The sequence below is a fragment of the Rhinoderma darwinii genome, chromosome 1, assembly GCF_050947455.1.
Source record: "Rhinoderma darwinii isolate aRhiDar2 chromosome 1, aRhiDar2.hap1, whole genome shotgun sequence".
Lineage (NCBI taxonomy): Eukaryota > Metazoa > Chordata > Amphibia > Anura > Rhinodermatidae > Rhinoderma > Rhinoderma darwinii.
In genome coordinates, this window is record NC_134687.1 from 519,591,093 (window position 1) to 519,618,417 (window position 27,325).

The 27,325-nt window shown below is 40.5% G+C and overlaps 1 long non-coding RNA gene across 3 annotated transcripts; it reads left to right on the plus strand.

Moving 5' to 3' along the window:
• On the plus strand, positions 1-24,008 carry LOC142660076 (uncharacterized). Of its 3 annotated transcripts, XR_012850410.1 has the most exons (6): positions 1-383; positions 1,239-1,301; positions 6,074-6,162; positions 7,477-7,595; positions 12,659-12,738; positions 22,080-24,008. It is a non-coding gene; the product is annotated as an uncharacterized LOC142660076 (long non-coding RNA). The 3 variants fall into 3 exon arrangements; XR_012850405.1 differs by lacking the exon at positions 7,477-7,595 and having other exon boundaries at positions 5-383; XR_012850404.1 differs by lacking the exons at positions 6,074-6,162; positions 7,477-7,595 and having other exon boundaries at positions 23-383.
• The last annotated feature ends 3,317 nt before the right edge of the window (positions 24,009-27,325 follow it).

Sequence of the window (27,325 nt, forward strand, 5' to 3'; positions counted from 1 at the left end):
GGCTCCGGCACCCCACCCGCAACACGCAGGAGGAGGAGCTGCTGCATCCCGGGAAGGGCCGGCCTGCAGGCGGCGCCAGTGCGCATGATTGGCTGCGAGATTCTGGCTGCCAGACAGTGGGAGACTTTGAGTTGCAGATTATTGCAGACTAAGCAGTCTGGCTCTGCAGCAGCACAAGAAGAGGCGCTGGGAAGCCGGCCAGAGAACCAGCTCATTAATACACAATTACTGAGGAGAGGAGGGCACGTCCTGAACCCTCTCCTCTGTGCTGCACCTCTTCTTCCTAGAAGTCCCAGCACTTCTCCGTGCAGGAGCATGCCCCCTGTGCGGCCACCTCCCTGCTAGCTATGTATAAGTGAGAACAGAGCGGAGCCCGTCTGCCTGTGAGTATCCCTATATTTGTGCCTGCTTTTTCATGTACCGCCCGGTGCGGCATTGTCAGCTCTTGTGCAGGGAAATGGCTTTAGCCGGCTGCTATTAGTTGCGGAACAGCAGGATGACGTCATCCCCTACTTTCTATGCTTTAGATTGCTGTGTGCTCTATGGGCACCTCCGCTTCTCATACCTGTATGTTTCTATATAATATACGCTTATACGGTCTTCCTTTTAGCATAGCTATTCATTTGTTATGCATGTAGAACATTTGCTTACATTGTTGCATTTTATGTATATACTGTATGACCTTTTAGATTATATATCGGAGGATTTTAAATGGAGTAGCATGACATGACTGTTGCTCCATTTATGCAGTGTAACCTGTGATGGAGTTCGACAACTGACAGATATACAGTAGATATTTACAATTCGAATATCCCTTCGGATTTTGCCAGCTGAGGTCGTTGGCGCATATAATGGTTATGTAGACTGGCATTTCCTAAAATAACCTCCAGTGTCAGGATCTGAGTGATGGCCAGGCTGTTGCTATCTGGGGTGATGTTGGATGGGGATTGTGGGGGATTATAATTTTGTCTGAATCACTGGGTGCACTTGAAAGTTGCTATTAATAGAGCAGCTCTGCAAGGACTGCTCTCAGTGGAGGGGGGAGGGGAGGGGAGGGGAGGGGGTCTTTAGCATTCAATGGATGGAATACAGAATAATCTCACCATTTGTGTTTACATCTGGGAATGCTATAATTGCATGTTGGCAGAATAGCCATTGTCTGATCAATGTATTTTATCCTTGCTGATTGGTTACGGAAGGATTCCCACAACTTACATCTATGTATTTTATTTCTGCAGGTTGTTCTCCTTGTGGTAATAAGCACAATGCAGCCCCCACACTGCTGCCAGGTTGTTAGCGTGGTAAGATCACTCAGCCATATATATCTATATATTTTTTTTTTTTTTTATATATATATAATATTATATTGTTTGTTTTATTATGATTAATAAACATTGAATGTTTATGCATTAACCCTTTTGTTATATTTTGTAATGTTTGCCATTTTCCTTCCCGTTTGGTCCTGCCTCCTTATGTATAATGTTGTCTAGCCCCTCCCCCTTCAGGAGCTGGTTCCTTCAGGGACAATAGCTGCTCTCCGTCTTCTCTCAGCATGATGCAATGTTTATTTTATGAACACAAAGATGAATAGGGAGAAGTATCATAACATAGCTTGTCGTTCTTTCAGAATTAGGTCAACAGGGCAGAATGAAAGAGGTATGTGACCTTAGATGTATTTCACTTATGTGTGCACACGTCATTTATTGGAATTCCTTGGGTAATTTAACACTTAACTCTCACAATAGCAATACAGCTATAAATACATACACTGTAACAAAGCCTTGGCTGCATTAGTTACATGTCTTGCCCGTTACCTGAGGTCCACACGTTCATATATTCTATTAATAATAAAATGACTTTAAATTATTATGAACATTGTTTGCTCCTCTTTAAATATTATGTAAGGAAATGACATCATCATGCATTGATATTAAAGCTGTAATGATTCAAGTTAGCACAAGGGGGCAGCCTCTCTGAGTGGTTCATTGACAGACCACAGGCTGCTGTAAATGGCACCTTCATTCTCCTGGCAGTGTCCGCAGGGGTATATTACAGCAATGCTCCAACTTGTAAAGGGATTAATGGTAATAAGAACATATAAGGTAACTTCTGATAACAGAATTCCAGCGCATATTATTTCAATAGCACCAAAACCAAGCAATGGTCCCAATAACGAAGTGTCAGGATCTAAACAAACACTCCTAAATCCAAATGAACACCTATAGAGACATGAGTGCTAGACCAAAGAAATGCAATAAGAAAAAAGTATAACGTTTATTTCTATACATTAAAAACAAATCTATTGTAGAAAGAGAAAAGGTGCAGACCACATAAAACAGAAATGGGGATCATGGCCTAAATGTCTGGTCACATAAGTAAGGAAGATGATCAATCCACCAGACCTGTAATTCAAGTTATAATAGTAGGGGCAGGATGGTCAAGCTGCAAATAAATGAGTAAAAAAATGAAACCTTATGAATCCTTACTTAAAAACCTGCAGGCTTATCAAGGGGAAGTAAGGTGCGCGCTCACGGGTTGAGTGCGCTCTATACTCAGCGGGTGACGGCTGTTTTATACAGCTGACACCTCACTCCAGCAGGCGGAATCAAAGTTCACTTTGATTCCGCCCATTTAACACTTTAAATGCCCCCAGGTCTGCCATCTTTGTACTCCTTTGAAGCTCTGCTTCTGGCAGGGCTTCAAAGGAGCCCGTCCGTATCACAATATACTGCAATACATTAGTATTGCAGTATGTCATACAAGCGATCCAACGATCACTGGTTCAAGTCTCCTAGGGGGTCTAATAAAAAAGGTAAAAAATGGTTATATAAAGTTTTTTTGTGTTACGTTTTTTTTTAAACAAAAAAAAAATGAGTTAAAAAAACCCCCGTTCCAATTTTTTTCCCCATAAGTAATGTTAAAAAATAAAATAAATAAAAGTTAACATAACTGGTATGTAAAAGTCTGAACTATCACAACATAGCGTTGTTTAACCCACTCGGTGATCGTCATAAAAAATTATAAAACACACAAATTGCTGTTTTTTGGTCACTTTAGCTCTCCAAAAAAATGAAATAAAAAGTGATCAAAAAGTCACATATACAGTGGAGGAAATAAGTATTTGGATCCCTTGCTGATTTTGTAAGTTTGCCCACTGTCAAAGACATGAACAGTCTAGAATTTTTAGGCTAGGTTAATTTTACCAGTGAGAGATAGATTATATATATAAAAAAAAAAGAAAATCACATTGTCACAATTATATATATTTATTTGCATTGTGCACAGAGAAATAAGTATTTGATCCCCTACCAACCATTAAGAGTTCAGCCTCCTCCAGACCAGTTACACGCTCCAAATCAACTTGGTGCCTGCATTAAAGACAGCTGTCTTACATGGTCACCTGTATAAAAGACTCCTGTCCACAGACTCAATTAATCAGTCTGACTCTAACCTCTACAACATGGGCAAGACCAAAGAGCTTTCTAAGGATGTCAGGGACAAGATCATAGACCTGCACAAGGCTGGAATGGGCTACAAAACCATAAGTAAGACGCTGGGTGAGAAGGAGACAACTGTTGGTGCAATAGTAAGAAAATGGAAGACATACAACATGACTGTCAATCGACATTGATCTGGGGCTCCATGCAAAATCTCACCTCGTGGGGTATCCTTGATCCTGAGGAAGGTGAGAGCTCAGCCGAAACCTACACGGGGGAACTTGTTAATGATCTCAAGGCAGCTGGGACCACAGTCACCAAGAAAACCATTGGTAACACATTACGCCGTAATGGATCAAAATCCTACAGTGCCCGCAAGGCCCCCTTGCTCAAGAAGGCACATGTACAGGCCTGTCTGAAGTTTGAAAATGAACATCTGGATGATTCTGAGAGTGATTGGGAGAAGGTGCTGTGGTCAGATGAGACAAAAATTGAGCTCTTTGGCATTAACTCAACTCGCTGTTCTTGGAGGAAGAGAAATGCTGCATATGACCCAAAGAACACCGTCCCCACTGTCAAGCATGGAGGTGGACACATTATGTTTTGGGGGTGTTTCTCTGCTAAGGGCACAGGACTACTTCACCGCATCAATGGGAGAATGGATGGAGCCATATACCGTCAAATCCTGAGTGACAACCTCCTTCCCTCCACCAGGACATTAAAAATGGCTCGTGGCTGGGTCTTCCAGCATGACAATTACCCAAAACATACAGCCAAGGCAACAAAGGAGTGGCTCAAAAAGAAGCACATTAAGGTCATGGAGTGGCCTAGCCAGTCTCCAGACCTTAATCCCATCGAAAACTTATGGAGGGAGCTGAAGATCCGAGTTGCCAAGCGACAGCCTCGAAATCTTAATGATTTACAGATGATCTGCAAAGAGGAGTGGGCCAAAATTCCATCTAACATGTGTGCAAACCTCACCATCAACTACAAAAAAAGTCTGACCGCTGTGCTTGCCAACAAGGGTTTTGCCACCAAGTATTAAGTCTTGTTTGCCAAAGGGATCAAATACTTATTTCTCTAAGCACAATGCAAATAAATATATATAATTTTGACAATGTGATTTTTTTTTATATAATCTGTCTCTCACTGGTAAAATTAACCTAGCCTAAAAATTCTAGACTGTTCATGTCTTTGACAGTGGGCAAACTTACAAAATCAGCAAGGGATCAAATACTTATTTCCTTCACTGTACCACGAAATGGTATATGTGAGAACTACAGCTTGCCTCGCAAAAATAAATCCCTCACATCACTAAATTGACAGAAAAGTAAAAAAAGTTATGGCTTTCAGAACATGGCAACACAAAACCTTCTTTTTTTTTTTTTTTTTTTTTTTCTTAGCAAATAGTTTATCAAATAGTTTTTTTTAAAGTGATAAAACAAAATGTATATAAATTTGGTATCTCCTTAATCCTATCAACCTGTAGAATAAGGTGCACTTATAGTTTTTACCGCCTGATGGACGCCGCAAAAACACTCCCCCCCCCCCCCCCAAAAAAAAATGGTGTAGTTGCTGTTTTTTATCATATTTCACCCCACATTTCAGCTTCCTAGTACATTATGTGGTGCAATAAATGGTGCCATGACAAACTACAACTTCTCCCGCAAAAAATAAGCCCTCATACAGCTATGTCGACAAAAAACAAAAGAAGTTATGGCTTTTGGAAGGCGGGGAGGAAAAAATGAAAACTGAAATTGGCCGTGTCTCTAAGGTGTTAAAAGATACAAAAGTATGAGGCAAGTGCCTGAGACCAGAAGCACCCGACGTACATTTCGCTTAAAAAAGCTTTGTCAAGTTGGAGCCTGAAGGTCATCTGCAATTCTTCCTTGTAAGCTGTGTACTGAACTTGGAAGTTGGCTAATACTATAATAAAACTGGCTATATTTTATTGCGTGAACCCAACTATATCACACTGAGAATTTCTGACATGAAATGATATCGGACCCCTACTTGCCAGGTCATTTTTGATAAGACATTGCCACCCTTGGTTTTTACCACACACATTTACAATTTGCAAATCTCATGAAGTTTGAAATAAAGATAAAATGGGGTGTTTCAGTTCACTAGAACATTTGAAACCTTTAAAATTGCATAGAGTCAAAAGGTATATCTGCATTCTCAACCATTCCTTCTATTGTTCCAATGCATATAAAAAAACGTTGTAAATAGGTCTCGATTAAAAATTTGTCTGCGTGTCGCTAACTTGCCAAATTTTTGTTGCCAAAAATTAGGGGACAGAATAGAAGAGAGCAGGACTGTAAGATCTGACTACACATTGTTTGTCGTCTGTTACCGTGGAGATACATAGGTTTGCATAGGAGCTATTGAAACAAAGCAGAAGGTACATTTTAATAAAGGTGTATTGCAGAGTAGCTTAATTTTTAATTTTAGACACTTTGTAACAAAAAAATAAATAATTTGTGGCCACTTCTTTGTAACCAAAGAGCGCTTACTGTGTAGACCACAGATATGGAGTGTATACTGCTTCCCCTAGACAGTATATAACATACTTACCCTACAAACTTTCATCTGGAGAGTTGTACATTGGGCCCTCTTTGTGCTTTAACTCGTAGGGGCAGACTGTATCCTGTAGATGGCATTTTTTAAAGCGCACCTGTCTCATGGTTCAGCAGAAAATGTTACTTATGCATCTTTCATTCAGGTAAGTAGCCGTGTACAAGACTTAAACCACAACAATTACAATCTAAACTTTGAAGGTTTCCTGTATAAGCATTTCATTTTACCTTTTAGGGTATGTGCACACGCTAGCTTGCTTTTACGTCTGAAAAGACAGACTGTTTTCAGGAGAAAACAGCTGCCTCGTTTCAGACGTAAAAGCTCCTCCTCGCATTATTCGAGGCGTCTTTGACGCCCGTAATCTTGAGATGTTCTTCATTGACTTCAATGAAGAACGGCTCAAATTACGTCTGAAAGAAGTGTCCTGCACTTCTTTGCCGAGGCAGTCAATTTACGCGTCGTTGTTTGACAGCTGTCAAACGACGACGCATAAATGACAGGTCGTCGGCAAACCCATTCAGATGAATGGGCAGATGTTTGGCGACGTATTGGAGCCGTATTTTCAGACGTAAAACGAGACATAATACGCCTCGTTTACACCTGAAAATAGGTCGTGTGAACCCAGCCTAACAATTCTGCACACACCTTTAAAAAAAAAAAAAAAAAAACTCCAGGCAAAACTGATATAGTGTGTTAGGCCTAATGCAGGGCCAGAGCATGATTTAGGCTCTGTTCACATCACGTCTGAGCCCTACGTCGGGGGTATAAGTCGGGATTATTTCCTGACCTATACCTCTGATGGAAAGCTGCAACGTATACTACTGTATGCCTAAATGTCGTCCATAGGACAACATTGTAGAAAAAATAAATATATATATATACACCACACAGTGTTTGTTTTTTTTTTTTTTACTGTATACTTTTATATAGAATAGTGTAGTTTACTACACTATTTCATATTGAAAAAACAAGGTATGCTGACAAATAGCATCCCGGAGTATGCCAAAAGGACACACTTTTGAAATACACTGGATTAGTGGGGGCCTCTGGATAGCTCGGCCTATGTATTTGGGAGAGTTTCTGGCCCATATCCTGAGTGTGTGATTCTGAAGTGATGTGAACAGAGCCTAATCTCTTTGGTGTTCTTTGAAACCTCAAGTCATGCTCTGCCCCCTTAGGTCCTTCACTAGGCATAACCAAGTGTATCCGTTTTCCCTGGCATGTTCCTTAAAAATAAAATTAAAAAAATGGCATGTTATTGGCATTTGGACTTTTTCAAACTTCATGGCCTAACCCAAAACAAAAACATTAAAAAAAGCCAAATGGGCAAAATAAAAACTTTTTATTTTGTTTTTGTTATAAAAGGACTTGTCTGGGATAACAGTAACCCGAAGCCTAAAAATCCAAGTTTGATGTAATTTACCTAAAGTCCGTTCACTCCTTCAATTCACGTTTGCAGGGGTCCATGAAGCTGAGATCTGTGCTACTGTTTGACCGGATCCTCCCACTGGAGAGCTGCAATTACTGCGTCTTCTAAGGAAAGTGTAGACCAATACATATTTTTGACTCTTGACACTTGTGAGTATGTCTTGAGGGGTGTGCGAAAAAAAAAAAACATGGTATCGCAACGTCCTTGTAAGTTAGAACAATCACAATATAACATTATTTAACCATCACAGTGAATGGCATAAAAAAAAATCAAGATGCCAGAATCACTGTTTGTCACCTCCTCTCCCACAAAAAATTGAATAAAAAGTAATCATAAACTGCATGTACCCCAAAATGGTACCATTAAAAACTACAGCTCGTCCTGCAAAAAAATAAGCCCTCACACCGCTCAATCAATGGAAAAATAAAACTAATTTTGTGTCGCCACATTCTGAGAGCCATAACTTTTTCATTTTTGACAATTTTTAGTTTTTCCCATGTAAAATATAAAAAAAATAATAATAATTTGCAATCGTATTGACCGGCAGAATAAAGTTAACATGCCGTTTTTATTGCACGGTGAACGCCGTAAAAACAAAACCCAAAAAACAATGGAGGTTAGCTGTATTCTGTTTCCCACTCCACCCCACAAATATTTTTTTTTTCCTGTTCCCTAGTAAATTATACGGTACAATAAATGGTGCCATGAAAGACTACAACTTGTCCCGCAAAAATGAGCCATCATACGGCTAGATCGACGGAAAAATAAAAAAAGTTATGGCCTTTGGAAAGTGAGGAGGAAAAAATGAAAATCCTGCCACAGCCATTTTTCCAGAAGGGGTTAAAACATCTTTTAGCTCGCACGGTGTATAAATGACTGGCGTTGCATTCATGTTTAACATGCACAATTGTCCGATACGCTGATTTCTCTGGAAGTGGTAGATGGGAGCAGGTATCTGACTCTTCTAGTGCTATTGACAAAAAGAAAAACAAAAAAAGTTCCCGGACAAAACCAGCACTCTCGGTAGCAATGATTAAGTATCTTCTAGCGCTACTTCACTTGGGATTAAAGTGGTCTCCTTAGGAAATGTATCTACTATGAGCATATATGCAATACATATGCATTACATTCTGATCTAATAAGGCATTGTAGAAGTTGGATGCTCTAACTATTTTATTGTTCCGCCGATGCAGTTGTATGAGGGCTTGTTTTTTGCGGGACGACTTGTAGTTTTTATTGGTACCATTTGAGAGTAGATGCGACTCTTTGATCACTTTTTATCACATTTTTTTTAAGTCCGGATTAACAGAAAACAGCAATTTTTCCATTGTTTTTTATTTTATTTTTTTACAGCGTTCACCGTGCGGGTTAAATAATGTAACCGCTTTATAGTCGGGGTCATTACGGACGCGGCGATACCAAATATGCGTAACCTTTTTGCTTTATTGTTTTTTTTTAATAATAAAGCAGTTTTTCATTTATTTTTTTTTCACATTTTTTTTATTAACTTTATTCAACTGTTTTTTTTTTTTTTTTTTTTACTTGTCCTACTAGGGGACTTTCATATGCGATCATCCGATCGCATTTATAATACACTGCAATACTTTTGTATTGCAGTGTATTACTGCCTGTCCGTTTAAAACGGACAGGCATCTGCTAGGTCATGCCTCCGGCATGACCTAGCAGGCATTCGTTACAGGCAGACCTGGGGGCCTTTATTAGGCCCCCGGCTGCCATCGCAGACACAGACACTCGGCGATCTTATCGCCGGGTGTCAGTGGGATGAGAGGGAGCTCCTTCCTCTCTCCAAAACCACTCAGATGCGGTGCACGCTATTGTGCACCGCATCTGACGGGTTAAACGGGTGAGATCGATACAAATATCGATCTCACCCGGCAGAGCAGGGATGTCCCCAGCCCTCAGCTGCCTCTGGCAGCTGAGAGCAGGGAGATTTCACGGCTCCCTGCTCTGTTTACTTCTAATGCAGCGCCGTGGAATAGCGGCGATGTAGAATAAAGCCCATTAATGACCGCCGTGAAAAGGCTAATCGGCGGTCATTAAGAGGTTAAGGAACATTAGTCTGGTTACCGTTCCTCAAATAGAAATGTTTTGTAATTCTGCTGGTTAGATCAAATGAGACTAATAATTTTACAAGGTAATTATGCAAATGTGTGAAAGAGGAATTGAAATCTTATGCCTAAACTGTGCCCACACAGACAAACAACATCAGGATATTATCATAATTGTAACAAAATAACTAATCTGTAGGCATATTAAACGCAATAAAAGGGCTTGTACCAAGTGTTATGCATATATAGAACATTAGAATGGATAGCTGCCACATGGTGAATCAGCTGGCTACCTACACTCCGATATTAACCTGTTAACGCTGAAAACGCTGAAGGACGGATATATCCGTCCTCTGCAGCTGCTAGTTCGCGCAGGACGGCGGATATATCCGTCCTCTGATCGCGCGGGTACTGATACTGTACCCACGCGATCAGCGGCAGGAGCACGGCTGTTATACACATCCTGGCTCCTGCTGCAACTGCCGTAATCTAAGCACGCTTCGATTCCGGCAATTTAACCCATTAAATGCCGCTTTCCATAGCGACCGCGATATCTAATGTGTTTGACAAAGAGCGGGAGCTCCCTCTGTCACCCCATCGGCGCCCCCCGCAAAGAAATCGTGGGTCGCCGTCGGGTTTCCATGGCAGCTGGGGGCCTAACAAAGACCCCCAGGTCTGTCTCCAGCAAATGCCTGTTAGGCCATGCCGGAGGCATGACCTAATAGATTGCCTGTCAGTTTTACACTGACAGGCAATAATGCTTTGGTATACGAAGTATACCAAAGCATTATATATGCGATCAGCAGATCGCATAGTGAAGTCCCCTGGTGGGGCTAAAAATAAATGTAAAGCAGTTAAATAAAGTTTGTGGGAAAAAAAAAAATTTGTCAAAATAAAATAACTTTTTTTTTGCCCAAAAAGTGGTTTTATTTAGTAAGTGTCAAAACAAATAACACATACACATATATGGTATCCCCGCGATCGTAACAACTTGAACAATAAAATGAACACATTAATTAAACCGCCGGATGAAAGACGTAAAAAAATAACAGAAAAATTCTCTCTCCTCCCATTTCCCCCTTAAAAAATTAAATGAAAGTTAATCTATAAGTCCTATGCACCCCAAAATAGTACTAACGAAAACTACACATTGCCCCGCAAAAATCAAGCCCACATACTGCCACATTGACGGAAAAATAAAAAAATTACTCTGCAAACGTAGGAAAACATACAAAACCTTTACATATTTGGTATCCCCATAATTGTGCCGACCCATAGAATAAAGTTAACATGTTATTTACGCGCATAGTAAACAGCGTAAATTTCTAACGTGAAAATCAATGCTGGAATAGCTGCTTATTTTCAACTTCCTCCTAAAATAAAGTTTAATAAAAGTTAATCGATATATTATAAGCATCTAAAAATGGTACAATTACAAAATATAACTCGTCCTGCAAAAAACAAGCCCTTATACGGCTATGTCGACGGAATAAAAGAAAAGTTACGACTCTTGGAATGCGACCATGAAAAAACAAAAAATAATCCTTGGTCATTAACGCGCAAAATGGCCCGGTCATTAAGGGGTTAAGGAACTGAAAACTTAGCAATTATAATATATACTCCTTACCAGAATTGCTCCTTTTGTGAGCAGAAATGATGTAACAATAGAACAGGGAATCCATGGAAAATGAGGTGATAAAGATACCTCTGCAGGCCAAGCAACCTCCCACCGATCTGCCTCTGCGGAGAACCGCTGACGTAGTAGAGGAGGAGCAGGGGAGGTTCGTCAGCAGCAGGGCTGCGTTTCCAGATTTTGGGAAGTGGTAATAACGATGCAGATTTGAAGGCTGCCGCTGAATGGCATTTGCCGGAGATTTGGGGCACAGGCCTAATAACACCAGTATTCTGAGAGAAAATTTATGTGAGTAGGACTGTTAAAATAAATTGCAAGAATTCAGTAAAATGGCCACTCTTATGTGGGACAGTAGAGACAGTAATTGTCATCTAAAGGGGTTGTGTGAAGTCATGAATGTTACTAAAATGCCTTGTATTGTACAGTGAAAAATGTGCAACCAATCCGATGACACCTTTTTTTATCGTGCTCAGCCAAGATAGAAGTTGGAATGTAATTGGCTATGACTAATTGCTTCATTTGGGACTGCACGTGTTTTCATTCATGAGGCCAACAATATAGTGAAATCATAGAGGCAATTCCACTGTACTAACAGAAGTTTATTTGATGTACATTTGCGGTTTCATATTTCCTATCTTTTATTAGGTCTGGTATATGTTTGTTCTTGTAACCTTGTAGTATTATCAACATGATTCCCTCTGTAACAAAGAATGGCTTGCTCAGCAAGTCCTTTACAAAGCAGACCAAATGTAAAATCCACTTGTCATTCTCATTCTCCACATGACTGCAATTATATCAACACTACAAAGCAAACTTCACACTCATATAGTATTACTTAATATATACACCTGATGCATACAACCCCATAAATGTGGGGAAAAAAGTGTACCCTAGGCATGTAACATTTTCTGCTTGACACTGGTGAATGTAACTGTTAGGGTATGTTCACACGCAGAGTCAAAAATGTCTCAAAATACGGAGCTGTTTTCAAGAGATTTTCAGACTTTTTTGTGCCACTCGCGTTTTTTTTACGGCCGTTTTTGGAGCGTTTTTCAATAGTCTGGAAAACTGCTCCAAAAATATCCCAAGAAGTGACATTCACTACTTTTTCGCGGCCGTTTTTTTACGTGCCGTCTTTTGACAGCCACGCGTAAAATTACACCTCGTCTGAACAGAACATCGTAAAACCCATTGCAAGCAATGGGCAGATGTTTGCAGACCTAATGGAGCCGTCTTTTCAGGTGTAATTCGAGGCATAAAACACCTGAATTACGTCTGAAAATAGGTCGTGTGAACATACCCTTATAAATGCATTGATTTATGTATGTATATGATTGCACTTGCACTTCCAGTCCTTTTACGGCACATTACGACTACGGTCTTGTAGTTATGAGATCACTTGTAACAGTGGGATCAAACATTTCTGTAACGTGCACACTTTACTAAATTATATGTATTACCTTCTTCATTGCAAAGCAGTGTAACAGTATTGTAGTAATTGTCATTACAGGTGTATACCATCCGCGTTTAGCAGTCTGTGGTACCGGTGACCCATGTGATACCACACTGATAGATGGAGGGTTGCCCAAGGTAAACTAAGCATGTGTGTGAACTAAGTATTTGCTGTATGTTGTAGCACAGTGGTTGGGTGATTGGGTCATGTACCCACAAGAGCATGTTCTCCAAGTCTGCAACAACCATAAAACTGTACAGCATCAATGTAAATTTTACATTGTGTGTAGACTGGAGTCTCTGCTTGACGTTGGCAACTACTGGCGTTTAACAGAGCTGATGATCATTATATATGTATTGCAATTATTAAAAGCATCATCTGTTTTAGACATTCCTTTTTGTTGGAATGACCTACAGAAAATAAGCTATTTACAGAGTGCCCTGCTGCTGGGCACCCCAGCAATCCGGTGTAATTGGCAGGGGAATCTCGGCAGCACCACCACAGGAGAAATGAAGCATTACATGATGCCCATTTAAATCCTTCTAATATATGGACTCGCCGGGTCCTACAGAGAGGCACTCTTTGTAGTTGCTCGTCACTCAGCTAATTGATGAAATTTCTCTCTATTAGCTCACAATGCCCTAATAGGGTATTTAAAGGGAATGTGTCGCGAATTAAGCCTTTTTTTTTTTTTTAAGTAAGTTACTTCTATTATATTTAAGTTTTTTGCTGTATTTTTTATTTTTTTTCTTCCACATGGTGGAAAGATTTAAATAATAATTTGACATGTTTTCCTATGTTGGCCACCAGAGTGAGCACTCCCCAGAATTACAGCAAGGTGAATAAGGCAATGCATCCTGACTCACAGCTGCCGTAAATGTGGGAGGGATTCTCACCCCTCCCTCTCTATTTTTGGCTACGCGCCAGGAAAAGGTGTCTTCAAATTGCTAAGCATTGTTCGGCTGCCATTTTGGGAGTGATTGTACAAATGGCAGCTGGCAGAAGCTATAGGGCACACCAAATGGCTAAGGGTATGTTCACACGCTTACTAAAAAAACATCTGAAAATACGGAGCTGTTTTCATGGGAAAACGGCTCCTGATTTTCAGCAGTTTTTTTAATCAAACTCGCGTTTTTACAGCTGTTTTTTTAGCCGTTTTTCGATGGTCCATGGAAAAACTGCTCCAAAAACATCCCAAGAAGTGACATGCACTTCATTTTCGCAGGCGTCCTTTTACATGCCGATTTTTTTAAAATGAGGTGTAAAAAAAACGCCCTGTCGGAACAGAACGCCGTATTTCCCCATTGAAATCAATGGGCAGATGTTTGCAGGCGTTCTACTTCTGATTTTTCAGCTGTTTCTCCGGATGTTTACGGCCAGAAAAACGGCTGAAAACACTACGTGTGCACATACCCTAAGGGTATGTTCACACTGCTTATTTTCGGCCGTTTTTCGGGCCATAAAAATCGGAAGCATAACTCCTCCAAACATCTGCCCATTGATTTCAAAGGGAAATACGGCATTCTGTTCCGACGTGGAGTTGCTAAAAAAAAAAGTCTGAAAATCAGGAGCAGTTTTCCCTTGAAAACCGCTCCGTATCTTCAGACGTTTTTGACTTTGTGTGTGCACATACCCTAAGAATGCTGAAAGTGAAGTGAATGACTGACTTTTCAGTTGACCAATTCACACGGCATCTATTTGACACTTTTTTTTGCTAATTTTACGTACAAAAAATGCATCAAACGCTTGATTACGCTTTTCATTTACATAATTGGTAAAGTGCGCTGTTAGTATATACAACGCGCTCTTTTATACACGCGTATTTAAAAAAACACTTGTAAATAAAGAAGTCGAGTCAATTCCTTTGCATGTAAAACGTGCCAAATGTTCCCATAGTCAATGGGAGTCCTAATTATGAGTAAAAAAACAAGCGAAAAAAGCGTCAAACGCTTGATTACGCTTCCCATTTACATCAATGGGAAAGCGAGCCGTCAGTTTTTTTTACGCAAGCGTTTTTAAAAAAACGTGTTGCGTAAAAAAAACGAAGTGCGGTTGTGTGTGGCGCAGTTGCATGTTGTGCGGGGGGGGGGGGTGCTCGCAACTGATTCTTCAAAACAGCTGATAAGCTGGTATAAAGGATCAGCGGCGCCTGTGCATACTCCGCTGCGCAAAAATAGGACACAGCTCTGCTGCGCACACTACACACACAGCTCTGCTGCACGCGCACACACAGCTCTACTGCGCCCGGTTAAAGCTTGTTTTTTAGATGGCAGTAATATCGCTTTTTTTTTGTAGGCGAAAGACAAGATGGGTTATTAAGGAGATGGGAGGTAAATATAGAATAACGAAGTAACATTAGTTCATGAATATAACACAACACAATTTTCTGAAAGTACTCAACTATCGCTTACACCTCTTGCACACGACTAAGTTTGGGCCGTGAAAAACGGTCCGTGTGTCGGCCGCATTTCCCGACCGCGGTACAGATGAAAGACACCTGGCATCAGACATTTTATGATGCTAGGAGTCCCTGCCTCCCCACGGAACTACTGTTTCTTACTGAAAAAATTTTATACAGTACGGAACAGTAGTTCCGTGGGGAGGAAGAGACTCCTAGCAGCATAAAGGTCTGTGATGGCAGGAGTCCCGTTCAGCTGTACCGCGGTCGTGAAATGCAGCCAACACACAGCCTGTTTTTCACGGCCCGAACTCGGTTGTGAGCAAGAGGTGTTAGGGTATGTTCACACGCTGAGCCAAAAACGTCTGAAAATACGGAGCCGTTTTCAAGGGAAAACGGCACCTGATTTTCAGACGTTTTTTGAGCAACTCACGTTTTTCGCACTGTTTTCGCGCCGTGTTTTTGGAGCTGTTTTCAATAGTCTGAGAAAACTGCTCCAAAAACGTCCCAAGAAATGTCCTGCACTTCTTTTGACGAGGCTGTAATTTTACGCGTCGTCTTTTGACAGCTGTCAAACGACGACGCGTAAATTACAGGTCGTCGGCACAGTACGTCGGCAAACCCATTCAAATGAATGGGCAGATGTTTGCCGACGTATTGGAGCCGTATTTTCAGTCGTAAATCGAGGCATAATACGCCTCGTTTACGCCTGAAAATAGGTTGTGTGAACCCAGCCTAAGGCAACTTTCACATAGCAGTATTTGTAAGAAAAAACCAGGAGTGGAACCTGCACAGAGAAAAAGTAACATGGAAAGATTTGTACCTCCTTACAAATACTGCCCAAAATATGGCCGTGTGAAAGTGGTCTTATTCTGCATTAGAAGTAGATGTATTTGTTGAGGGGTTTAATGACAGATCTGTGTAACTTTTGTTCTCAGAGTCTTTTTGTCGAATGACTCATCTTGGCTTTCAGTTATTCTGGAAGATTATCTGGCAGATATCTCAAAATGTGACTAAACCAAACAGAATGATTCTATTTTTTTATTTTATTTTTTGTCTTTTTTTCTTTCCTGTTTGTGGTCTGGGTGATTTTACTAACCAGTCTGTCAGTTTATGATATTGAAAGCAAATTGCTAGGCTTAAAGGGAATGTGTTGCCAGCAAAACATGTTTTTTTTTTTTTTTAATTAAACATTTAGTGTGTAGGTGATTAAACATTGTTCAAATTTTTTTTATTTTTTTCACGAGTCAGGAAATATTATAAATTAGATTCTAATTTATAATTCCCATTGCTGGTCACTAGATGGAGCTATTCCCAAAATTGCAGCATTGCATGTGGTAAAGCAACCACATTGCTTTTTGCTGCAAAATTGGGAAAAAAGCACTCGCTCTAGTGAGCTCTGAGAATCCCCCCCTCCTTTATCCTGGCTAGTGCCGGGATAAACGAGGGGATTGAACGGTCTAACCTCCTACACTGTGTCGCCATTTTTTGAGCTAACACACAGTGTAGTAGGTTTACATACAGTAGTAAACACACACAAACACGAACATACATAGAAATCTCTTACCTGCTCCTGCCGCCGCGGCTCCCTCCGGCCCGTCCGCTCCGTCTGCTGCCGCTGGTCCAAGTGCACAAGTCCGGAAGCCGCGACCGGAAGTAGTAATCTTACTGTCCGGCCGCGACTTACTGTCCACAGGAAAATGGCGCCGGACGGCGCGCATTTCAAATTGGACTGTGTGGGAGCGGCGCATTCGCAGTTCCCACACAGACGGCGTACACAGAAGTGGATGGGACGGGACCCGTTCGCAGTCCCTATGGGACTGTGGCTGCCGTATTCCATGTCTGTATGTGTCGTTAATCGACACATACAGAAATGGAAAAAAAATGGCAGCCCCCGTAGGGAAGAAAAAGTGTAAAAATAAGAAAAAGTAACACACAAACACACAAATTAATCCAAACGTTTTTTATATAGCACTAACATCTTTAACATATTAAAAAAAAAAAATTGTGATGACACTGTTCCTTTAAAGACATGTGTAAGCTTATGGTTCTATTTTCTATTCACTTGGGACCATCCCCTTCGTTAATTAACCTGGACTTAATTTGCTCACATTAAAAAAGCAGATTAGAGTAAGGGCATCATGCCATACACTCCGTTTTAGTCAAGAAAGTGGGTGAAAAGAAACTAAGAAAAAAATAATTTTGGCATACTTTGAATAGTAAATCTTTTGTTTCCAATTTGGCCAAATTGGACTAGTTCCATGCCAAGAAAGAGGATGAAAGACCGGCCTTATTGGTGTGGTCTTAAGATAAATGTGCAATTTAGAACATGGACTACTCAACGATGAAAATTTGTACCCCAAACATCCATTGGTCCAGGATTAAAAAGTGTATGTATGTAGGGAGCAAGAATGTTTTCAATGGGGATAAACTGCATTCTGTTCCCATGGGGCGTTTTTTACGCGGCCATTTTTAAAAAGGCGCGTAAAAAACCGCCCCGTAAAAAAAGTGCATGTCACTTCTTGAGCCTGTTTTTGGAGCTGTTTTTCATTGACTCAATAGAAAAACAGCTCCAAAAACGGCCGCTAAAAACAAAAGTTGCTTAAACGGCTGAAAATCAGAGGCTGTTTTCCCTTTGAAAACAGCTCTGTATTTTCAGCAGTGTTTTTTTTTTTTTTTTTTTTTCTTTGTTCAGCGAGTGCACATAGCCTAAACTTGTGGTCTGATCATTAATAATCAGCAGAGAATGAATATTATTGTCCTGTTCTGTTTTTGTTTTTTGTTAGTGTTTATGGCCATTTTATTTTATTACATGGAAAATGTTACAACTTCTTATGTGGAAAGGTCCCATCACATTTGAGCAAACTATTACTTTTTTTATCTCCCTAAATATTTTCACAGCTGAAAGGAACTGCCCCTCTGGGAGCTTTTCCCAGACTGCAGTCTGTATGCAGTTGATGTTTTGTTGCTGCCACGCACATCCTGCAGGAAGAAAAAAAACCTACGCTATAAACTCTCTATTTTCTGACCAGAAAGACAGCTCTGTTGATTTAATCATTTTTTAATGAGAAATACATATTAGTGTACTTCTGGCTTATTTGGATGACCATTTCTAATTTGTATAAACTGTTAAAGATTATTTATTTGCCACAGCATTGATCTGTGCTCTGGATACTATTCTAGGAGTAAAGTGGGTCATGGAATGGGCTGATAATCTAATGTGTTTGGAGGCAGTCTGACCGTCTCGCTAAGGATAATCGGGAATCTTGCGTTTCAAAATGCTTGATTCTTTGTTCCCCCAGGAGACAAGCTACTGCCAAAGGTATCTGGCCCCAGCGTATCCTATCCCATCTAGGCTGATACTGGGAGAGAGATTTCCTCTGATCGCTACTTAATGTTACACTAGTGATTTTAATAGACCGCAGATTTAGACCATCGGTATCAGTCAGCCTTCAAACGCAAAATGAAGACCGATATCTGTCCAAAAACTTTATCTGACATGTTGGAAATTTCAGCTAGCTGTAGATATTCGGCCATGTTCACACATTGTGGATTCTGTAATGATTTAGGAATGGATTCCATGCCTAAATCCTGACCGAATCTGCTAGCATTCCACCAACAATGCATGTAAAGGGTAAATTGTACGCCCCATTCAGATGCTCCAGAACAATGATGATTTCAAAATCTACCACATGTTCATTATTGGAGAGGATTCCACATTGAAAATCTGTGGATTAGTTCCATTCAATTACAATGGAACAAATCCGAGTTTGGGCTGTGGATTTCTGCTGCTCATTATCTTTAAAGTCCATAGAGGATTTGCCTTGTGCAACCCCTCACCATGTGGACCTATCCTATGATTGATCTTACAAACTCGCACATGTTTATGCTTATGGCTATCATAAGGCAGTATCTGGTACATTTGTTTTCTGGACATCGGATTTCCATGTAATTAAATAAGGCCATTATACATCTTAACTGTACTTACAGACCAAACTATTTACTAGAGTCATGAAAGCGATCAGTGGGTTTGGGGTCCACGTTGTGAACCTAAACCATTATGAACCTCGGGTTTTGAAGTTTAACACATTATAAAATAGTTGGTCAAAGAAAAATTAGGCTAAGTTTGCTAGGAGTTAGGGTATGTTCACATGCAGTGTTTTCAGACGTAATTCTGGCCTTTTACGCCTCGAATTACGCTTGAAAAAACGCCCCTAATACGCCTACAAACATCTGCACATTGCTTGCAAAGGGTTTTACGGTGGTGTTTTCCCACGACGTGTAATTTTACGCATCGCTGTCAAAATACGGTGTGTAAAAAGACGCCCGCGAAAAAGAAGTGCATGTCACTTCTTGGGAAGTTTTTGGATCTGTTTTTCATTGACTCCATTGAAAAACAGCTCCAATAACGTCCGTAAAATACGCCGAGAAAAACGCGAGTTGCTACAAAAACGTCTGAAAATCAGGAGCTGTTTTCGCCTGAAAAGAGCTCCGTATTTTCAGACTTTTTTGGTTACTGCGTGTGAACATACCCTAAGGCCCTGTTCACACTGAGTTTTTTGACGCGGCAACCGCGCTGCAAAACTCCTCAAAAATTGCCCGAAAATACCTCCCATTGATTTCAATGGGAGTTGGACAAGTTTTTTTTACCGCGAGTAAAAAAAACGCATCGCGGTGAAAAGAAGCGTCATGACCCATCTTGAGGCGGTTTCGGCCTCCAAAGCCCCATTTCAATTAGTCAGAAAGAGGAAAAAAACGCCTCGACGAGTGTTTTGACGAGTTTTTGTCAAACCACTGTGCAAAAACCGTCTGGAGCAGTTTTTGCAGGAGCAATGTTCCTCCTGCAAAAAACTCAGGGTGAACACAGCCTAAAGATTATTTTTGATACTTTTGCTTGTGTTGAACCCTATAGAGGTGGATGTGGGATTAGCAAATATTTTAGTACTTCTTTTTTTTTTTTTTTTACTTTTCATTTTCGTTTTTCACTCCCCGCGTTCCAAGAGCCACAACTTTTTGTTTTTATTCCGTCAATAGTGGTGTGAGGGCTTATTTTTTGCGGGAGGAGTTGTAGTTTCTTTTGGTACCATTTATAGTTTCCCATAGTGTATTGGGAAACTGGAAAAAAAAATTTGCGGGCTGAAGTTGGGGAAAAAAACTGCGATTCTTCAATTGTTTTGTGGATTTAGTTTTTCCGGTTTTTACCGGTAAAAACAACAACTTATCTTTATTCTGTGGCTCAATACGGTTTTGTTAAAGAAAAAAACATTTCGTCACATTCTGAGAGCCATAACTTTTGTTTTGTTTTTGTTTTTTCACAGATTGAGTTGTGTGAGGGCTTATTTTTGCAGGACTAGCTGTCGTTTTTATCGGTACCGTTTTTTTAGTACGTAGAACTTTTTGATCACTTTTTTTATGATGTGTGTTTTTTTTAGAGCTAATGTGACTAAAAAACAGATTTTCGGCGGTTTCCTTTTGTTTACGGCGTTCACCGTGCGCATTAAATAACACTATATTGTAATAGTTCAGCCTTTTACAGATGCAGCGATTTCAATTTTGTGTTATTTTTTTCACTACTTAGAGGCTCTGTCACCAGATTATCAAATCCCTATCTCCTATTGCATGTGATCGGCGCTGCAATGTAGATAACAGTAATGTTTTTTTGTTTTTGTTTTTTTTTAAACGATCATTTTTGGCTAAGTTATGAGCAATTTTATATTTATGCAAATGAGCCTTTCTAATGGACAACTGGGCGTGTATTGTGTTTTTAGCAACTGGGCGTGTTTACTTCTTAAACTGCACAATCACACTGTGTTGTGGATCATGCTGGGCTGGAACAATGAGAAGTGTAGGACGCTGATTAGTCACTGATTGGTCAGCCTCATACACTCCTCTACAACACCCAGTTGGTAAAAAGTAAAAACACGCCCAGTTGTCCATTGAGAAACTAATTAGCATAAATCTAAACTAGTTCATAACTTGCTCAAAAATGATCGTTTTTCAAAATAAAAACCACTGCTGTTATCTACATTACAGCGCTAATCAGATTATGTAGGAGATAGGTCACTTATAATCTGGTGACAGAGCCTCTTTAAAGAGGCTCTGTCACCACATTATAAATGGCCTATCTTGTACGTAATGTGATCGGCGCTGTATTGTAGATTACAGCAGAGTTATGACCTATTTTAGCTTTATGCTAATGAGTTTCTTAATGACCCTCTGGGCGTGTTTTACTTTTTGACCAAGTGGGGCACTTACAATGTGGTGACCGAGCCTCTTTAAGGGGGAAAAGGGTGGTTTCTTTTGAACTTTTTTAAGAATTTTTTTTACTAAACTTTTTTTTTTTCCCCACACTTTATCAGCCCTTTATCGTTAGGTCGCTGGTACAATATACTGAAATACTAAAGTATATCGTCCTTTTTACAGGCAGGGCTTAACAGAGGCAGAGTGAAGGCAGCCCTGGGGGCGTTCATTAGGCCCATGGGCTGCCATAACAACAGTAGTCATATGTCGTACACGTTGTGCATTCCACAAACTGTAAGACTTGGGGTATTTTCACACACTAAACTAAAAACAGCTTTTAAATTATGGAGCTATTTTCAAGGGAAAACAGCCTCTGGTTTTCAGCAGTTTTTTTATGCATCAGTTGCATAAAATTATGCATAGTTTTTTTGCTGCGTTTTTTTTACGGCTATGTTTGGTGCGGTTTTTCTATTGATCCAACCAAAAATGGCCCAAGAAGTGACATGCACTTTTTTACGGGGCGTTTTTATACGTGCCGTTTTTACACACGGCCATGTGAAAAAACGCCCCATGGGAACGAAATACAGTCTTTCCCACTGAAACCAATGGGCAGATGTTTGGAGGCATTTCCACCCACGTATTTTCAGCCATTTTTCAGGGCGTTTACGGCCCGAAAAACGGCTGAAAATAAGCAGTGTGAACGTACCCTCAAGGTAGCTTCCTGTGTAAATCGCAATTACTGGACATGTGTGTTATTCTTCATTACAATTCTTCTGTTCCGGTGAATATTTTGACTTTTTATATGTTGCAAAAAAAGGTAATGAGCTTTATTCTTAACAGGCAACTCTCCAACTATCCAGAAGGGTCAACCACAAAGAGAACAATGAGGCAGACAGACTCCTGACTCAAGAAAATGGTCGCGGACATCATTTCACCAAAATAAATTACCTCTTTTTTTTTTTTTTTTTTTGTTGTATCTCTTCCATGTGTAGTGCATTTGGTTTATGGTTGTTGACACACTCATGATGTCATATATTGGAAAATGTGTGTATCACTGTGTAAGAAAATTTGGGACTCTGGGCCTTGCTTTAGAGAATTACCACAGATAAAGTTGTACAATAACTCAGTTTTGACAGTGTAGGTCAGGTGAATCTCTTTACACTGTGAATCCATGTTTACACACAGTACAGGTGGGCCTTGCGGCCTGTTTCTACCACAGCAATGTCTTCCTCTTCTCAAACACCTCTGTTTACAATAAGCCGGTCACTTATCACCTTCAATTTAGTACCAGTTTAGTACTTTTTTGTACCTGTTAATACTTACTTACAGTCGAGGCAGCCATTTTCTGGGCCAAAACAAGCAACCTATAAATTCAGTAAGAACTAATGAAAACCATGACATGTCGTGTGCATTCTGTCTGGTCCTTGAATACCTGACGATGTTATTGGTACCTAGTGAACTGTCCGTATTAACATGAATACTTGGTTACCCCCAGGAAATGTCCGCTGCCACTGTGTGTAAGTGATGGATGCAGTTTGGCACTTAACAACCCTCTCTGAGGCTAAGAGTCCCCCTTATATCATGTATTACTTTCACCTAGATGTAGCATAATTGCTTTTTTGTATTTTCATCCATTGTCTGTATATCTCTATATTTTATCCATGTACACTTTTTAATGTATAGAAATAGTTGTTTGAAACACATTGTTTCCTTGTGGTAAGTGAAAGAGAAGCTGCCACAGGATTTGAGACACTGATGAATGGTGCTATTTTGGACTTTTAAACATGCTCCTCGGAAAGGTAACTCTGATGGGAGTTTTTTTTTTTTTCATGTTCTAAGAAGGTGTTGGTATATTTTCCTGATTGTTCTATGGGCGGGACTGACTCTTTCTTGTTTTCAGTGTGCCTTTTATAGAGTAAATAACTGCTAACAAATCGAGTCAGACAAGTAAAACATTTTTATTTACTTTGTTTTTACAATTCGGGGTAGATACACCAACAAACCGCTATTGTTGTGGGAGCAATCGCAAAACTGTAATTTACCTGATCTCGGTAATCCAAAACCCTGTCCCTACATTTGAGAAATATAGCCATAATATGTTGCTCAACTTGTAGAAATCTTTAAAAAAAAAAAAAATTCTGGTTTAGAAGGTTTGTGTATAAGGACAGGGCATGTTTATGGAAATGTCCTGGGGTCTGTGGCAGGTATTAATTTTAGGAACGAGGCAGCTAATAATTTTGCATACTTTTCCTTTTTTATGTTGCGATGGGGGGAGTAAATTTTTTTTTTTTTTTGTTTGTTTATTTTACACTTTTGTTCTTGCTCTCAGTGACAAAGTAACCTACTCTTGAAATGCTGTTAGAAACAATCTGGAAGCCCACCTTAACTTTTTTTTTTCCGTTTTCTATATATAGCCTAGTCTTTAGCTCTTCCTCCACGGTACAGACTATGTTCTGAACTGTTTTAGCTTTTGACTGTTACTAGATAATGCATGCTTAGCCTATAATTTTCTTAATCTTGTAAAAAAAAAATCCTCTGTTTTGAGTGTCCTATTGTATGAGTAGAAGATATCAGCTGTGCTGTATATAATAGTGCAATTTAATAAATATTAAGCAGATGTGGTATATATGTATGGTTGCAGTTGTGTATTGATAAAAAGGCAAGCTTTTGTAATAATGTGATCTCTAATAATGCACTTCTAGTACCTTATGTATTTGAACTATTTTAGTAGAATTTATTCAATAAACATGCAAGCGCTAATGGTTTTAAGATGTGTTCTTATTTTTCCTATCTTTATCTTTAGTTGTACTAAGGACTATAGGTCTGTTCTAGGACTCTTCTATAGCGCATTAAAGGGATTGTCCTTTTTGAAGACGACCATTTTAAACACAAGCCGACGCAGCATTCAGCTGATCAGCAGATGAAACTGCCTGGCTACAGGGGAAATGTAGCCTTCTATGCCGGCCATTCATATAAATAGTTGAAAATGTAGTGCATAGATGGGCAAGATCTGTCTGAGAATCCCCATTCTGGCACTTAAAGTGGCTCTGTCACCAGATTATAAGTGCTCTATCTCCTACATAATGTGATCTGCGCTGTAATGTAGATAACAGCAGTGGTTTTTATTTTGAAAAACGATCATTTTTGAGCAAGTTATGAGCTAGTTTAGATTTATGCTAATGAGTTTCTCAATGGAAAATGTGGGGGGGGGGGGTCCTTTATAGAACCGACCATTGAGGACTCTATTCATGCTGGCTCTTTTTCTGTACGCTATTCTGTTATGCTGTTTTTTATGTGTCTGCATTGCCATGCCTGTTGATATTAAGGGGAATTTTCTGGTGGTAATTGCCTTCAGTTGGTATCAGTTTGCCTCAATTCCTTTATTGACAGAATAACCCAGCATTGTATACCATTCTACTCCGAAAAAAAAAAAAAAAGTCCCTACCTTATTTATTAAAATGACACCACTAATTATAAATGTTTAATATTAAAGACCGCTCGAAGACCAGCTCAGGGATAAACCTCTCACAAGCAATGCCTCCACCATACCTCTTTTGCATTATTCTTTATATGCCTTATTTAGTGCCACAGTGTTTTCACTTAATGGAAGAAAATGTAGCACATAGGGCATGGTGCAGTTTTAACCTTTTCACTACCATGGGTTTCTGGACATTTTGCACCACTGGTAGCCAGTAGAATTTCACACTTCTGACATGTACAAATAAAACCTGAATTTTAGAATACAAAAATCATATTTATACCCATGTATTTTTCCAAAAAGACACCTTTCACATTGTCTAAATTCCACCTAATACTTTGTATGGAGGTGCATCTAAGTGTTATGTTGCATAAAATCCAAATTTTCTATAAAAATTACATGAATTCATGTTTGTCACAAAGTCTAACACGAGCAGAGCTTTAGTCACACCAACTAACCATTTTAATAATGTGCATATGATAGAATTATCATTAAGGCCATGTAACGGCTGCATCCCCCTTTTACCAGCAACCGCAGGGCTATGTCTTGTCGCTGGGGGCTCCCTTCACAGGAACGCTGGCGCATTGTGCTCTCTGCCTACTCTCCCTGGCTCGTGCCAAGTCATTAGAGGGCCGGAGCGCATCAGTAAAATCCCCAACCTATGCCTGAGCACCCTGGCCCTTAAAAGGAATCTTGCTCCTTTCCCCAGTGCCTGAGCAATGTTGTGTCTTCCCACTGTTGGTCCTGCAAAGTTCCCAAACTGTATCCTTGTCAAGTGTCTGAGACGACTTCTGTGTTCAGTGCAGTAATCCGGCACAAACCAGCTTCCGATAGTTCGGCACAAGCCAGGTATTCTTATTCTAGTGTCTGTCATTGACTTTTCGTTTGACCAGCTGCTACTCCGCTACGACAGAGCGGCTCAGTGGGCCCACATACCCCAGTTGTGACAGTTTGCTCAGGCCATGGATCCTGCTGGTCAATCCAAGACGCTGGTCCAATTAATGCAAGCGGATATGTGTGACCTCCAAGCACGACAAGAGCAGCTTCTACAAGCTGTCAATTCTTTTGCCACACGTTTTGGGTCTTAATTCTATTGCTGCTTCTACTCTTCCACCCGCTATCACTCCAGTCTGTTCTGGGTCTGGAATTTCATTGCCACTTCCACCTAGTTACAATGGAGATGCAAAAACCAGTAGAGGCTTTATCAACCAGTTAAGATCCATTTCCAGTTGCACGCAGAAGTTTTTCCCTCTGATTCGACCAGGGTTGCCTTTGTTTCCCTCGTCTCTGGCAAAGCCTTTGCATGGGCGAACCCTATCTGGGAACCGGAGGGGCCAGAATCTTCCAACCTGCAATTATTTTTGGAGAGTTTTCGTACTCTATTGAAGAACCGGGCCGAATGTCTTCTGCAGCTGCCTCACTTCTGACTGTCGGAATCAACGGTAGGGGAGTACGCCATCCAGTTCAGTGCTTTGGCAGCAGAGGAATAATGGGGCCTTGATGGCAACCTTTGGCAAGGATTAGCCCCTCAAGTAAAAGATTAGCTGGCGGCTCATGACCTCCTGTCTAACTTGGATGCCCTAATTCTTCTGGGTACACGGATCGACGTGAGGTTTCAAGAACGCGCCCTGAAGTTCATCGGGAAAAAAGGTCCTACAGCCTGGCGCCTAAGTTCCAGAGACCTCTACTGCTTCCAACGGTGCTTCCCCCTGAACAGTCTATATAGGTGGACAGACTTCGACTTTCTGAGCAGGAGTGACAGCGCAGATGTACAGCATGATTATTTGTACTGTGGCCACAAGGGTCATTTTGTTCGTCAATGTCCTCAGAAACCGGGAAACTCCAGCACCTAGGGTTGATGGGAGAGACTACCCTAGCTGGATCGACAGCAACTGCATAATACTCTCCCAAACTATCAATTCCTGTGACAATCTCCTCTGGTGAAGAATCACTCTATTTCTGCTTATCTGGATTCTGGAGCGGCTGCAAATTTCATCCAACAGGCCTTAGTAGACTGTCGCCACTTGCCCAAAATTCCTCTTAAAGAAACTTCTGGTGGTCGCTTCAGTGAATGGTTAACTTCTGCCAGATCCAAATTTCTCCATCACTAAATGTCTCAAGTTGCAAGTGGGAGTTCTTCACTCAGAACAAATAGCTTCTTATGTCCTGCCAAAAGCTATTAACTCTCTATCCTGCTGGGACTGCAATGGCTTCGCCAACACACTCCTGTCATTGACTGGAATTCCGGAGATATGCAGTGGGGATCCCGTTTTCTTTACTGCTGCCTGCCTCAGGTTCGTCCTGTCCTTTCCCTGATGCCTCAGTCACTCTCTCTAGTCTGCCCCCACAGTATGCTTGTTTTGCAGACATCTTCATCAAGAAGGAGGCTGAGGTTCTTACTCCTCATCGTCCTTTCGATTGTCCAATCAAACTGCTCCCTGAAGCTTCACCTCCTCGTGGACGGGTTTATCCTCTCTCCTTGCCTGAAACCCAGGCCATATTGGCATATGTCAAAGAGAACCTTGAGAGGGGGTTTATCAGGAAGTCTACTTCTCTAGCCGGAGCCGGATTCTTCTTCGTAGAAAAGAAAGATGGACCTCTCCGGCCA